Genomic DNA, 16,812 nt, shown 5'->3' on the forward strand with positions numbered 1-16,812 from the left:
AGTTTTATTTGTTTTGGTGTGTTTTAATTTGTTTGGTATGTTTAAGACATGTAACCGAATCCTTCAGATTGTGAGGAGAGTTTCCTCACTTTACTTATGGGTCGAAGGCACTAGTGCCGACCGACTAGGTTGTATTATGTATCCCGATATATAGGATGTTGATACGATATAGTGCACTATTAAATACATAGATCTATATAATTACTTGTATTGTTGGATATGTGTTTATGATTATCTGTTATATATTTTGACATATTGTGTTTGGGTTGAGGAAGTCTTGCTTTGTGCTAAAGTCCAAGATACTCGGGGTGATCCGGATAGGATGAAGGCCCTACGTGGAGGACCATCAGGTTGAAGGCCCAGAGAGCGATCCAGATAGGTTGTAGGCCTTGCGAGGTGGTTCAGTTAGGGTGTAGGCTCAATTTTTACATGTTGTTATATGTTGTTTGTGTGTGGTACTTTGGGGAGACTCACTAAGCTTTGGCTTATAGTTTAAATTTATGGATGCAGGTACTTCAGATGACATGGGCTAAGCGAAAGGTTAATCATGCACACCATCCTAGAGTTTATGAGATTATGATTTTTCAAAATGCTATGATTCTTGTTTTATGACTTTTGGAAATTATTAATTGTGATATTTGTGGATTTTGGAATAGTTTAGAAATGAAAATTTTTGACTCGATTTTGGGATGTTATAGTCTCCCACCGAAACCGAAATTCGTTTGAGTCGAGAATGACATTATACACTTGTTTGTGGAATTTCTTCCTAAAGTTTGTGTTTCTCAAAAAAATCTGCGCTTACTAAAAGGACACATGTATGTTCATCGTTACAAAACAACAACAAAAAACACATAATATTGATAAACATTCTTTTTTCAAGAGTGGGTTTAATATAAATGATGTTAACATGCTATTTACAACTTCTTAGAACTAGTTCCATGCCCTTGCTTGTAGCTTTTCCATTATAACCCATAAGCATAATCTATGTTTAGCATTAGGAAAAATAGACCCTATAACTTGTATAACTGTTAAATCCTGATCGGTTAACACCAACATTGGTTCCTTACCATGATTGTTTAAAAAAGCTTCAAGCAACCATTTATAAGAATTGATCTTCTCATTGCTAAGCAAACCAGCCCTATAGTTAAAAATCTCATGTGATTATCAATTTTTGTGAATAAACCAAAGACCATTTCGTACGTACACCAAACATACATACAGGTTAAATCATAACATATTACAACACATTACAAATTAATAATAAACCAAAAACATATGATAATAAATCACGTAGTGACTTACTTATTCATTCTAAACATGGCATCAAAGGAGATTACATCATTGAACTCCTTGTAAAAAACGTTATCAGTCTCATCAGCCGAAAACATATCATTGAACACTATCTACACATTTATACTCAAACGTGTAATTTGGATAATCTTTTTTGTCTCATATATTTTATTCACTATGAATTGTGCATCCCTCTTTCCAATTATGTTGCCATTTTCTTTCTAAAATTTTTGTAGTCAGTCACATATATCTAATATGTTCTATTACAGTTCTAAGTTCATAACTAAATTGATCTATTCTTGTAATTAAAAGCAAAGTCCTTTTTGGGTTACCTTCATAACTAGACATGATTATAATGACATTTATAGAGAGAGGATAAGTATATTATTTTATTATATGGTAATTAAATTGTAATAAATAACTTGTTAATATATTATATGATTAATTTATTAATTGGAAATAGATAGTTGATTTGTTAATTTATTATTTGATTAATAAATTAACGTGAGATCAATTGTTAAATAATTTTTTTGTTAATTTATATGATTAATAAATCAATGTGAAATCAATTAGAATTTATTTATTATTAATCAAAATTAATTTGGAATTAATTAGAGTTAATTACGGTGCAATGTTTGAGCTGTAAATCAAATTAATAGACAAATAAGGAAACCGACAAATAATATTGAGAATTATATGGCGATTAGTTGCAAATAATAGATCCAATTATTATTAATATGATTACCATGTTTCGTCTGAAAACCAGATTAATCCTTATCGATTAGATTTGATTATTAGAAAGTTAAATGAGAATGTCTTGTTATTGGACAAAATTAAAAAACAAAAAAATAATGTAAAACTGACATGTTGACGGTTGATCTTAAACGTGGAATAACTGCACGAATCAGAAACAACACTGGAAATCGATAAAGACAAAGTGAATAATATTGAGAATTATATGTCGATTAGTTGCAAATAATAGATCCAATTATTATTAATATGATTACCATGTTTCGTCCAAAAACCAGATTAATCCTTCTCGATTAGATCTGATTATTAGAAAGGTAAATGAGAATGCCTTGTTATCGGACAAAATTAAAAAACAAGAAAATAATGTAAAACTGACATTTTGACGATTGATCTTAAACGTGGAATAACTGCACGAATCAAAAACAACACTGAAAATCGATAAACACAAACTGAATACTAAACTAAAAAACATGAAGAAAATCTCGTTGACAACCGTTAACCGAAAAATCTCCTTAGCTCTTAAGGCAAAGTGCAAAGTGTGCCTAAATCTAGCACTCACAATGTCACCTACTACTAGGCTAGACGCACATGTGAGCTTGACCCATACATTTAATCCACTAAAGCCTTTAATGGTGTATCAATGGAATAAGCTTATAAACCCAAAAGATTTCCTCTTCCCACCAATGTAGCATACAAAGGAAATTACCAACTTGCAATTCCTCTTTATATATAAAATTCCAATAGTATACCTAGTTCATCATCCAAAGCGTGTACCGAATTTATATTACTATCATCAACATCATAATCAACAAACCACAGTGACTCCATAATTAACTGCCCATATTCCTCAATGAGTACGCTTAAAGTATTTATAAAATACTATCTTTCTTTCGATTGTCAGCTACTAAATGATGAAATTGGATAAGCCATCATCGACCTTAACAAACAACCGATGAAAACAAAAAAATAAAGATTTAAACTAATAGAAAACGGAAAAAAATCAAAAAAAAAACAAAAAATACTAGTTGCACGTCCAGATAGGATCGTATAAAAAAAATAAAGATTTAAACTTGGTACAATTGCACTCGACGAAGTCTTATGTTAAGATATATTGTCACAATTGTATCATTATTAATACTTTCTAAAATATTTTTTCAGTATAGGGTGGAGGCGGAAGGGGAAGGTCATTGGCTATGTGATGATGTCAAAGGCAGCGACTGAAGTGTCTGATTCCTTGTTCCTACAACGTCGCATGCACGATGTGAGGTTGGAAGAAGCCACAACATTTTTTGAAATTATTTTTCCCTTTTCGTTATCTAATTTTAAAAGTGTTAGGTTATATGAATTCAAACTTTGGGCTAATGAAACTCAAAATATTTGCTTTTAATTTTTAATTTATATTATATTTTTAAACCAAAGACTTTATGCAGCTCACTAAAATATATTAAAGTATGTCACATATTATTTCTATACATTGTTTATGGGCTAGGTTATAATGTGGATGAAGAACTATTGTGCGGACGTGCGGATATTGTTATTCTATGAGAATTACTACGACAATAAGTTGTGGAGTAATCCGAATACATTCAACATTACATAAATATCTTCATTTTCATGCATTATCACTAATTCTTATTTATTTTTGTTTTTACAAATCGTTTTTCACTCATTTCCATTCTAACAGAAATACGACTCAATAAACATTTTGACAACATTCTAGCAGAATGAGAATAATAATAAAAAGTCTATAACACCTCATATACGATTTAAATAGTGAGAATGTGTGATAATGACAATAGTTATGTAAGATTAAACGTATTTATATTATAAAACAACATATTTTCTTTGTCATTCTCAAAGAATAGCAGTGTCCACACGTCCGCAAAATAGATGTCAATCCACATTTAAACCTAGCTCTATTACTTATAAACAAAATTTAAAAATTAGGTGGGTCAAGTGACCCACCTTTGTATTACATAGACTTGTCGTTATTCCTAATCTTTTTTTTCATTATATATATATATATATATATATATATATATATATATATATATATATATATATATATATATAGGGTGATGATCAAATAAAAACACCAAAAAGATTGAGAAAACAGTTAAAAATCAATCAATATATAATGATATAAATGAAATTTTACATTATAATTAAATATGAAAAAGTCAAGGCTAATTAACTGATTCCTAAATTTTTGGGATTATAAATTCAATTACCTTATTTGTTGTATTAATTGATTTTTAGTTCGTTAAAAACTAAAAATGCACCGATTTATTTTATTAATTTACTAGAAATTTAAAACCCATCATATTACAATATTGCTTTTATTTTTTATCGGAACATACCAATTATTGGAAAATTAATAATTTAATATATATTTTTATTTATTTCAACCAATATTATAATCACATATGAACACAATGATAATTCTAAATGAATTATAAATAACTTACAAATAAAAGATCAATAAAATTATAATCATAAATTAATAAAAAACAAATTACATAGAATACACCTTTATTCATAAAGGAAAAATACAAAAAAGAAACAAAATACAATTAATTTGCTATTTTTCTATAATCATAAATAAATTACAAAAAAATAATATAATAATAACTAAGTATTATTCTAATCATAATTGAAGAAGTCGTGATCTTTTCCACTTTGTAGCGTTTTCTTTCATATTCGTACTCCGACATTGCATTCAAAATTTTGATCTTGATTTTCTGTGGATATTTTTAAATTCAAAATAAATATCAATACCTTTAGCTAAATAAACAAAATTTGGAAAAAGTAAATTACGTTATTAACGGAATGTACATGTGATCATAAATGATAGGCATCTAATCATAAATAAATACACATGAATAAAATATAAATTGCATATGAATTCTTACAGTTTTGTTATATTCTTAAGTAAAATTGTTTTTTAATGTAAATTTGTAAAATATAAATTACATAAGTGAATAAAATAATGTAAAATTGTAAATATAATTTTGGTCTTATATGTATCAGTTCTTATGATCAAGTAATCAAAAAGTAATGATCATGTAAGGTATTCAGTTCTTATGATAAATAATCATAAATGAATATGAAGGCTCACTTACAAATACAAAACAACAACAATTACTAAAAAAGAAAGGCTCATTTAAACTATGTTATTTGTCATTAAATAAAAAAAATAGCAACAATTAATACAAAAAACCCGTATAAACAAAAATAACAATGATTCAACAATAAAATTGCATCATAAAGGGAATTGTACCATATAAACAATAACTTAGCAATCACAAATGAACATAAAAACATTTTTTGTATCCACACAAATCAATCACTAATAAAACAATAATCACACTACCTAATTAAAGATTCTTTGCTAATAATGAATTCAATTTAAAAGGTTTAAGAAATATATCATATAGTAATCTAAAATTGCCCAGATACAAGTGTGTTTTGTTTCTATGTTGAGGGTTAGGGCATAAAGATCCAGAAGGGACACAACAAAATTCGACCACCAGGTCTGCACTTGGATCCTTGCGCTGCCCTACTAACGACACAACACAACCACATCACTGCCAAGATGCATGCTTCTGGTGGCCAAATAGAAGGAACAAAGAGATTTTAGGGTTAGGCAGTGGAAAAACGGCTTCCCAAATCATATCCATTGACTGGATTTTAGATGATAAGAAACCAATGTTGTAGTATTTATCACATATTCTTCCTCCTTTTAACAATGAATGATGGCCATTTCTTATATTTTTCTCCATTGTTGTTTGTCTAGATAATTGATTAGAAGATATGAGGGAGTGGAGAATGTTAGTGGTGGGGAGACTGTCATTCGATCTCTTGATTGTGTGGCCAATCGATAAAAGCCATAATTTTATGAGAAAGATGGTGATTTGGATAAGGTGATGCAACTCCTATATATATATATATATATATATATATATATATATATATATATATATATATATATATATATGTGTGTGTGTGTGTGTGTGTGTGTGTGTGTGTGTGTGTGTGTGTGTGTGTGTGTGTGAGAGAGAGAGAGAGAGAGAGAGAAAAGGGTTTTATGACCAATTAAGAATTCAGAAATTCTTGAAAGTGAATACTTTTTACAACTTTTTTTTTTCTAGCCTTATATGCAAAAAAAAAAAATCAGTTAATTTTTTACAACACTGCAATATGTTATGATTCGTTGAATTTTTTTTTTTTTTTTTGTCTAAAATGTGTTTTTAAAAAGTATGCATATATGCATATTTAAAATACTTAATTCTTTTAGAATCATATATCATTCTGATAAAAATAAAAAATTTAAAAATTCTTGAAATGTTCTTAATTAGTAATACATTCTCATGAGAATTAATTCTCATAAAAATAAAAGTGAAAATTTTACATTCTGATAAGAATAAATATAAACTACAAGCAGAAATATAATATTTTTATAAGAATTAACATAAATTCTAAGTCCCGTAGTAATATGGTCATTAACATGATGTAAATGAAAGAAAAAAAACATATGATACAAGTGAAAATTATGCATTATCATAAGAATTAACATAAATTACACATGAAAAACTAACATTTTCATGAGAATATACATAAGTTACAAAATCTTTTGATAATCATGAGTAGTTTTAGCTATTACTGTCTCAATTGATAAAGTTTGTAGAGTCAGTTTCAATTTCAGTGTGACATCCATGTCAATAGATGCAAATTAATCTTCTTCGCTTAATAGAACTTTTAACTTGAAATTTAATATATGATTACTAAAAAGAATATATATATATATATATATATATATATATATATATATATATATATATATATATATATATATATATATATATATATATATATTGTGTGAATCTATTGTCAATTCTTCTCTATTGGATTAAAAGAATAAAGGGTTAGAGATATTAAGGTAAATGTTATTAACATGTAATCGAATCCACTATATAATTGCTTTTCATTAATTACAATGGAAAAATCATAAAAACCGTTAACATTTTATATGGAATGTGAGATTTCAATATTCTACCAGTATAAGTTAGATTTGAATTTACGTACTACAATATTGTTTTATAGGTTAGTCAAAAATTAGATGAGCATAACACATTTCATTCTTTAAGAATTCAGTGTTTTTTTCACCACCTATAAAATTTATTTTTTTCTTATTTATTTTTTCCGTGACCATGGGAACAGTTATGAATTAACAGTTGTGACTTACTTTATACCATTCTTTTGGTTAATAATTAAAATCTTTTTTAACAATTCTCATGGGTGATACAACGTTAAGAATATGATTTTTAAAAAATAAAATAAAGTTTCTTTTATATATATATATATATATATATATATATATATATATATATATATATATATATATATATATATATATATATATATATATATATATATATATATATATATATCATGAAAGTGGTTAAGAATGAAATGTTTTAGTTAAAGCTTCACACTTGATGATAAGAAAGGAGTAAGAATTACATTCTTGTATGAGATTCTTGTCGAATAATATATTAATTAGATGAGCATAAGTGACTTTTTTCAAAGAATAGTTTAACATTCTTGAAGAAACGTTTAAAATTCTCGAAGAAGAAGGCTATAATTCTAAGTGCATAACCATCATTCTTGAAGAGCTATTTATCATTCTTGACATACTAAAAGAGCATTCTTGAAGAATAAGACAAGAAATAAAAGAATAACCTAAAATTCAAATACAAAAATCTAACATTATCATAAGGATCACTACAAGAAACGGGGACTATAGGGACGACAAATGTCGTCTCTATAGGTTGAAAAGTCGTCCCTTTAGGTATCCAGGACGACATGTCGTCCCTTTAGGTATCCAGGACGACATGTCGTCCCTATAGCTTTCGTCACTGTAGCCCCGTTGCAATAGATCTTTTTGATCGTCGCTATAAATATCGTCGCAATAGGTATCCTTTAGAGACGACATGTCTTCTTGTTTTGGTTTGTCGCTATACAATGTCAGTCTCCATAGACGAAGCTATAGAGGTGACATGTCGTCTCTATAGGTGTATCTTTAGAAACAATATGTCGTCCCATAGATAGACCTTTAGTGACAACATGATGTAGTGGTAGTTGCACCGGTAGAGATGACATGTCGTCTCTATAGAGGCACCTATAGAAACGACATGTCGTCTCTATAAGTATGCCCATACAGTTTATTCTTTTCTCTATAATTTTTCAGTTTTCACATCACAAAATTGCTAAGCAACTAAATATGATACAATCTCAAAACACTACATTATTGCAAATATAATTCATATGAAGAACAAAATTATTAACTTGGGGAAATTTACATAATCATCACATGCCTTATCATTTATGTACATAACACTACATTCTATATGATTTATAAAAAAAAAAAAACAACATCAACAATGGATTGCTTCCCATCATTGTGTGCCCTTCTTTGCTCCCTAAAGATTTTCTTCCAAATGGTATAATACTTTGCTTTATGGTAGTTTGTACATCTCTCTGTGAATCAATTTAGTATTGACCATCAATCTATGCAAATTGTATATTCAGAAGAGATAAATAACAATGAAATAGAGGTAATTTATTTTCCATTTTTTAAAAAGAACAATACTATAATAAGGAAGTAAGTAAAATAAAGTTACAAGATAATTAATTTCCTAGTAGATTCCCTAAATAAATAAATTAAAAAAAAAAAGTAAATAATTAATTTAAATAATTAATTATTTACCTAACACACACATGAACATAAATGAAAACTTTAAATAATTAATTTCTTATTTTCATTTTTTTTAAAAAGAAAAAAGAAAAGAGGAAAACCAACCTCCAAAAACAAGGACATTAAAGGAATTTTGGGTATTAATGTAAAAGAACAAGAAGACACCATTAGAATAGAAACCTTTGTGGTGGGCGATAGTTCCTAGTAGATTCCCTAAATAAATAAAATTAAAAAAAAAAAAAGTAATGATTACTAACAATTACAATAGGACATGACAAACAGGGTGTACTGCATTTGGGGACAAGGACTCGCTCTCTTCTTTGCAAAAGACATAAATGTCCTCACACCGACTTGGAATGCAAAGAAATGAATCAAAACAAAAAAGCACATTTGAATCCTTGGTGCCAATAAGCTATATATGTTTATAAATGGCCATTTATATTGAACTTACAATCTGGAGCACATTTGGCATTCTATCAATAAGCCCATTTGCTTCCATAACCTCTGTTTATTGGCTGGATTTTTTGTACAACAATATGACAAGCCTCTCTAATAGGCATCCGTCATGTATTTTATTTCCATTTTCCTACAAAAAAAAAAAACAAATTAAATAAGACACTGCAAATAAAAAAATAAATAAGAAAACAAATGTTCACCTGCAAAACAAGACTTCCAGAGTAGTCAGCAATTCCTCCAATAACATCTAACGTTCCAGGTGCTCTTGCCACATCTATATCTTCTTGTATCAGCAAATAATGGGATGAACTCCAAGGAGGGCAAAATAGTCATTTTACAAGGGAAAAGAAAATTACCTCCCAATTAAAGAGACCAGCAGCAGCCTTGCGCTCACAAACATATTGTTTTTCAGTCAGAATCATGTAAAGCTTCTAATTCAGCCAAACTCCTCAAAAAACTCAAAAAAAAAAACTCTACCCTTTGTTGGAGGTACAAAATAAAAACATAAGATAAAATATGAACTTTTATATACTGAATGTTATCTACCCTGTGTAACACGACTTTCAATAACTTCACTCTGGCTTCAACATGTGCTCCCTGTAAGAAATCAGATTTGATAATTGATACTAAAAAGAAAAGCAAACAAAGATAAACATCTAAACATAACCACTAAATGAATATCATTGAAAGTTTACATGATAAAGAACTCGCATTCCTTGATTTTGAAGCAATTGAAGCCCTACAAGTTCACATCATATAGTAAGATAAACACAAATAGATGCTTATGACCAGATTAAATAATGTATTATAGAAAACTAGAGTAACAAAAAAAGTGAAAACAGTAATAGCAATGTTGGTGTGCATACCGTTGAGAATATGCTACCTTTTCCATTTTAACTTTTCTGCTATGTTTTATACCAAGTTAATTTGTTAAAGCTAAATGCAAGGAAAACTAAAGATCTTGAGACCAATGTCACTCACCTAGATTTGGAGCCATTAAAAGCTTCATTCTTTTGAAGATTACCCTGAGAATTGCTAATATCTGCCAACACTTTTCTTCCTACTTCACCTTGAGCTGTGATGTGAAGCATAAAATTGTTAAAAAGTTGTACAAACAAGAAAACTTGTTTTACTGAAAGTAAAGTTGCATAATGCTTACTAGAGCTAATAAACAAGCCATAGAGAAGAACACAATCAACAGCCAAAGCAAAGATCAACAACTTACACTCCTATGATAAAAGCAAATTTCATGTAGATCAAATCAGATTAATTAAACATGGTTGTGTATGAAATCAGCAAAGACGTAGATTATGTATGAAATCAGCAAAGAACAGATTTTAGATAACTATTAAATCAGATCAAAAAAGAATCAACAAAGACATCGCATTCAAACAATGACAAAGAAATCGTAACTTACCTGAGTCGTCGCTGCCTTAAACGTGGTATGCTCTAAGTTCCTAATTCCAAGGTTGTCATGACAGTGATCGGTGTTGAAAACATATCTCGGTGAAAAAAATACCTTTTAATCGCAAAAGCAAAATCCATAGAGAAATCGGTACTCCATGCTTGAATAACGAATAACTAGAAGGAAAATCAATAGCAAAATCGTTGATGTGGTTACAGTTTATTAGTATTGCATCTTCAAAACAAGAAACTGTGAAAGAAAATCACAATTCTAGTTTCAAACACGTAATTGCTAAAATAAACCTCAATTCCAATTTCAAACAGAGAATTACTAACCTAGGTCACCGGAGTGGGGCTTGTATTCGTTAGAATTCGTAACCGGAGGTGAAAATGAAGCCGATAGTTACAATGTTGCTAACAACTTCCCTTCAGCTAAGCTATGAACTATTTCCTGATATTCAAGAGATATTAGCAATAAAGGTCAACATTTCTTACTCTTATAATGCATGAACTCCTTTCTAACTATTTGTACTGGTTCTTCCGTTTTGGTTGATCATATACCTTCTCCCAATATTTCCTATATTATAAATCCAAATAAAAAAAATTAATGAAATAACCATTTTTCCCTTAACTAGAGCTTCAATATGTCAATGCATAACACAACGTATTGATATTTTTGCATCTCTTTTCCTTCCCATATATGGCTTTTAGGCCAATATTTTATTTATTATTATTACACTAATCTTTATTTGATAATTAAATATTTTGTTGAATCATCTACTTCTACCTATAGGGATTTGTTTTTTATTCATCTTCTTGGCCTTGAGTGTACTTATAGCCCACTTTTTGCACTAGTAAGAGATATCCCTCTAGGAACACCTCCAGTAACCATCAGCCACCATCCAGCCACAATCACAGCCACCAACTTCAGTAAATTTAATCAGAATTACAAAATCTTTAGTTACATGTCTTATTTTCGAGTCTATTGAACTAGTCGTAAAAAGACTCTCCTGCAAAATTGTTGGTGATTTTGATCATCAATGTTATTTAAATGTAATGAGATTACTTTGTGTTGACCAAAAATGATCTTGATAAATATTAAACAAGTAAGGAAGGTGTGGAGTACACACTTGTTTAAGTTTGATCAAGTTTCAAAGTACACTGTCATTTAGGGGCGAAGCCCCTGAACGAACGGGGGTCCGGGGGCAGCGCCCCTGGGAGCGGGGTCCAAGGGGCGGCAGCCCCTGGCGGGTATTAAAAAATGCATCAGAAAATTGATTTTCCAGATAATTGACCATTGGTTTGACCCTTATCCATATATCCGTTTTATGACAGTTTTTATGGTTTTATGACAGTTTAAAACTGTCATATGACAGTTTTCAGACAAAGTTGTTAAAAGTTGGTTGGTCTCATTTTCTGATACATACGAAAATATCATCAAACATTCTTTGTTCTTGTCTCTCTGAGTCTTATCCAATTGAAGATTTGGGAGTACCACCAAATACTTCGATTTGAAAGTGATAATCACAATTCTCAGAATTTCCAAGCCTTTCTAAACCCAAATTTCTAACAAAAATCGAAGTATTTTGTGATCATGGCAAGTGGCGATTCTGTGAAGGATATGACAAGCCAGTTTAACAAATTGAACAAGTTTGAAGGACAAGATTTTCGTAGATGGCAGAAGAAGATGCACTTTCTCCTTACCACTCTGAAAGTGGTATATGTTCTGAGTACACCCATGCCAGTCTTACCAGAATCTGTTGAAGATGAACCTTTGGAGGCAACAAGAAGGAGATCAAAGTGGGAAAATGATGATTACATATGTCGTGGTCATATTCTCAATGGTATGTCTGACTCTCTTTTTGATATCTATCAAAATTTCGAATCTGCAAAAGAACTGTGGGATTCTCTTGAATCCAAATACATGGCAGAAGATGCTTCTAGCAAGAAGTTTCTTGTTAGTAACTTTATGGGTTACAAAATGATTGACTCTAGGCCTGTTATGGAACAATTCCATGAAATGTTAAGGATCCTGGGACAGTTTGCTCAACACAATCTGAAAATGGATGAAGCCATTTCTGTGGCTGTAATTATTGACAAACTGCCCCCTTCCTGGAAGGATTTTAAACACAATATGAAACATAACAAAGAGGAATTAACTTTGACTCAACTTGGAAGCCATTTACGGATTGAAGAGTCCTTAAGGACTCAAGAACTTGATAACAATCCCAAAGGCAAGAACCAAGTTGGTTCCTCTTCTGTGAACATGGTGGATGGAGAAGGATCAAAGAATCAAAAGAAGTCTAATGGAAAAAGGAAGTTTAAAGGAAAGGATGAAAAGTCTTCCAACAAGAAGGCTAAAGTGGTGTGTTGGAATTGTAACAAACCGGGTCACTTCAAGAAAGATTGTCGTTTACGTAAAGTGAACAAGGATGGTGCAGGACCAAGTGGATCCAAGGATCCAGAGAAGCAACAAGGTCAGATTTCTGTATTCATGCAGAATTCTAAATATATTCAGAATTATATTTCTGTGATTTCTGAAGCATTTTATGTGCAGGATGATAATGTTGCATGGTGGGTTGATTCGGGAGCAACAAGTCATGTTTGCAAAGATTTATATTGGTTCAAGGACTTTCAACCAATTAATGATGGATCTGTTGTAAAGATGGGAAATGTTGCAACTGAACCAATCAAGGGCATAGGATCTGTTTTACTTACTTTTACTTCTGGGAAATGTTTGTGTTTGAACAATGTTTTATATGTTCCAGGGATTCGTAAGAATCTCGTGTCTGAAATTGTATTAAATAATTGTGGTTACAAACAAGTATTGGAAAGTGACAAGTATATCTTGTCAAGACATGGTTCTTTTATAGGATTTGGATATGTATGTAATGGAATGATTAGGCTAAATATTAATTATCTTTTTATTGATAATTCTGTTTGCATGGCTTCTACTAGTACTAGCAATAATTTTAATAAATATGAATTATGGCATGCTAGACTAGGACACATTCATTACAAAAGATTAAAAGACATGTCTAAAATGAGTTTAATTCCTTCCTTTGATATGCAAAATAATGAAAAATGTAAAACATGCATGCTAACTAAAATCACTAGACAACCTTTCAAAGATGTTGTTAAGGAAAGCAAGGTGTTGGATCTAATACATAGTGATTTATGTGATTTCCATGCAACACCTTCCCTTGGAAACAAAAAGTATGTTGTTACTTTTATTGATGATGCATCTAGATATTGTTATGTCTATTTGCTACATTCTAAGGATGAAGCACTTGATAAATTTAAAATTTATAAACAACAAGTTGAGCTTCATAAAAATGAATTAATAAAAGTCTTATGTACTGATAGAGGTGGTGAGTATTATGATCCAATTTATTTTGAATCAACTGGAATAATACATCAAACCACAGCTCCTTATACACCACAACAAAATGGTGTAGCTGAAAGAAAGAATAGGACTTTGAAAGAAATGGTTAATTCCATGTTGTCTTATTCTGGATAAGTGAAGGGTTTTGGGGTGAGGCAATGTTAACTGCATGTTACATCTTGAATAGAACTCCAAATAAAAGGAGTAAGAATACTCCTTATGAACTTTGGTGTAAAAAGGTACCAAATTTGAGTTATCTCAAAGTTTGGGGTTGCAGAGCAGTTGTAAGGCTCACTGAACCCAAAAGGAAAACATTGGGTGAGAGAGGTATAGATTGTATCTTTATTGGATATGCCGAGCATTCAAAAGCTTATAGATTCTATGTTTTAGAATCTAATGACTCTGTGTCTGTTAACACTGTTATAGAGTCAAGAGATGCTATCTTTGATGAAGAAAGATTTACATCTATACCTAGACCAAGGGACATGATTCACCAATCTTTCAACAAAAACACAACTCAAGCTGGAGATGATTCTGGGGGTACAAGTTCTGTGCCTGAACTTAGAAAGAGTACTAGAGCTAGAAAATCTAAGTCTTTTGGATCTGATTTTCAACTTTATCTAGTTGAAGGAACAAGGAATGAGACTATATGTCAACATCAATATTGTTTTAATATTGAGGAGGATCCAAAGACTTTTAGTGAAGCTATGGGTTCTAGGGATGTTCATTTCTGGAAAGAAGCAATTCAGGATGAGATTGATTCTATCATGCATAACAATACTTGGGTATTGTCAGATTTACCTCCTGGTTGCAAGGCATTGGGAAGTAAGTGGATCCTCAAAAGGAAAATGAAGGTGGATGGCACAATTGATAAGTATAAAGCCAGATTGGTTATCCAAGGCTTTAGGCAGAAAGAAGGCATTGATTTCTTTGATACTTATGCTCCTGTTGCTAGAATTTCCACTATTAGATTATTGTTAGCTCTTGCAGCTATACATAATCTTGTGATTCACCAAATGGATGTGAAAACTGCATTCTTGAATGGTGACTTAGATGAGGAAATCTACATGAAACAACCTGAAGGATTTGTTATGCCTGGTAATGAACATAAGGTGTGCAAATTGAAGAAGTCATTATATGGTTTGAAACAAGCACCAAAACAATGGCATCAAAAGTTTGATGATGTTGTCTTGTCTAATGGTTTTGCATTAAACCAAGCTGACAAGTGTGTATATAGCAAATTTGATACTTCTGGTAAAGGAGTCATGATTTGTTTATATGTAGATGATATGTTGATATTTGGTACCGATTTGGAAGAAGTTGATAAAACTAAGAAATTCTTACCATCTAGTTTTGATATGAAAGACATGGGGGAGGCTGAGGTAATTCTTGGTATAAGAATTAGAAAAGGAAAAAATGGGATTTCAATTTCTCAATCTCATTATATTGAGAAGATATTGAAAAAGTTTAACTTTGAGAATTGTTCTGCTGTTAGCACTCCTATAGATCCTAGTCTTAAGCTTCTACCTAATAAAGGATCTCCTGTGTCTCAACTTGAATACTCAAGGGCTATTGGTTGTCTAATGTATGCCATGATTAGTACTAGACCTGATATAGCTTATGCTGTGGGAAGACTTAGTAGATATACTAGTAATCCTAGTACACATCATTGGCAAGCTGTGAGTAGAGTATTCAAGTATTTGAAAGGGACCATAAATTATGGTTTAACTTATAGTGGATATCCTTCTGTTTTGGAAGGTTATTCAGATGCCAGCTGGATTAACAACTTAGAGGATCACTCTTCTACTAGTGGTTGGGTGTTTCTTCTTGGAGGAGGTGCCATTTCTTGGGCATCCAAGAAACAGACTTGTATTACTAACTCAACTATGGAATCTGAGTTTGTTGCATTGTCTGCTGCTGGTAAAGAAGCTGAGTGGCTAAGGAATTTGATTTATGAAATTCCATTATGGCCCAAACCGATATCTACCATTTCTATCAGATGTGATAGTGCTGCAACTTTGGCTAAGGCTTATAGTCAAGTATACAATGGAAAGTCTAGACATTTAGGTGTTAGACATAGCATGATTCGTGAGCTCATCATAACTGGTGTGATATCTGTGGAGTTTGTAAGAACTCAGTTGAATTTGGCCGATCATCTAACCAAAGGGTTAGCAAGAAATCTTGTGCACAAGGCGGCTGTAGGGATGGGTTTGAAGTCCACTTAAAATCTTTTATATTGAGATACCCAATTCCCATCTAATGTAATATTAGATGCTGAATTCAATGTGGAAAGCTTGATATTTGAAGATTGGAACACATTTTATTATCATCCCAAGGTATGTGTTTAGTACTGCAAGTTAAGAAGGTTGAAGTTTATTTCTTAATAGTTCTTTGAAAAATTGCATTTGCAGGTGCAAGAACAAAAGAACTACCTATATAAGTATGAAGTTTAGCTGCTTCAAGAAGTTGGGACTTAACTTTGATATACTTATTGAAGGATGGGACACAAGCTAGTAAAATATAGTGTCAAGTTAGAACTTATGAGAATGTAAATTGTTGTGTGTATTATCTTCATGTATTCACTATGAATAGAAAGGGTTCAATCCGTAGTGACACCCTAATATTCGGATATTTGGAATGAATAATATACTAATGTGAAATTCAATCATCACGACATTTCATTTATGCATCAATTTGTTGTTGTTATGTTTCATTTTAAGTTAATCAAGATTACACTTAAATGGGGGAGGTTTGTTGGTGATTTTGATCA

General features: G+C 30.8%; 1 long non-coding RNA gene across 5 annotated transcripts; it reads right to left on the bottom strand.

Moving 5' to 3' along the window:
* Window positions 1-8,394: 8,394 nt before the first annotated feature.
* LOC145028953 (uncharacterized) lies at window positions 8,395-11,315 on the bottom strand. 5 transcript variants are annotated; one of them, XR_013676275.1, is made up of 10 exons: window positions 10,994-11,315; window positions 10,671-10,834; window positions 10,413-10,482; window positions 10,235-10,328; window positions 10,120-10,155; window positions 9,949-9,992; window positions 9,610-9,850; window positions 9,454-9,527; window positions 9,249-9,383; window positions 8,395-8,580 (listed from the first exon to the last, which is right to left on the bottom strand). It is a non-coding gene; the product is annotated as an uncharacterized LOC145028953 (long non-coding RNA). The 5 variants fall into 5 exon arrangements; XR_013676273.1 differs by lacking the exon at window positions 10,120-10,155; XR_013676276.1 differs by lacking the exon at window positions 10,120-10,155 and having other exon boundaries at window positions 9,454-9,533.
* Between the last annotated feature and the right edge of the window lie 5,497 nt (window positions 11,316-16,812).

The sequence above is a fragment of the Lactuca saligna genome, chromosome 2, assembly GCF_052625555.1.
Source record: "Lactuca saligna cultivar CGN05327 chromosome 2, ASM5262555v1, whole genome shotgun sequence".
Taxonomy (NCBI): domain Eukaryota; kingdom Viridiplantae; phylum Streptophyta; class Magnoliopsida; order Asterales; family Asteraceae; genus Lactuca; species Lactuca saligna.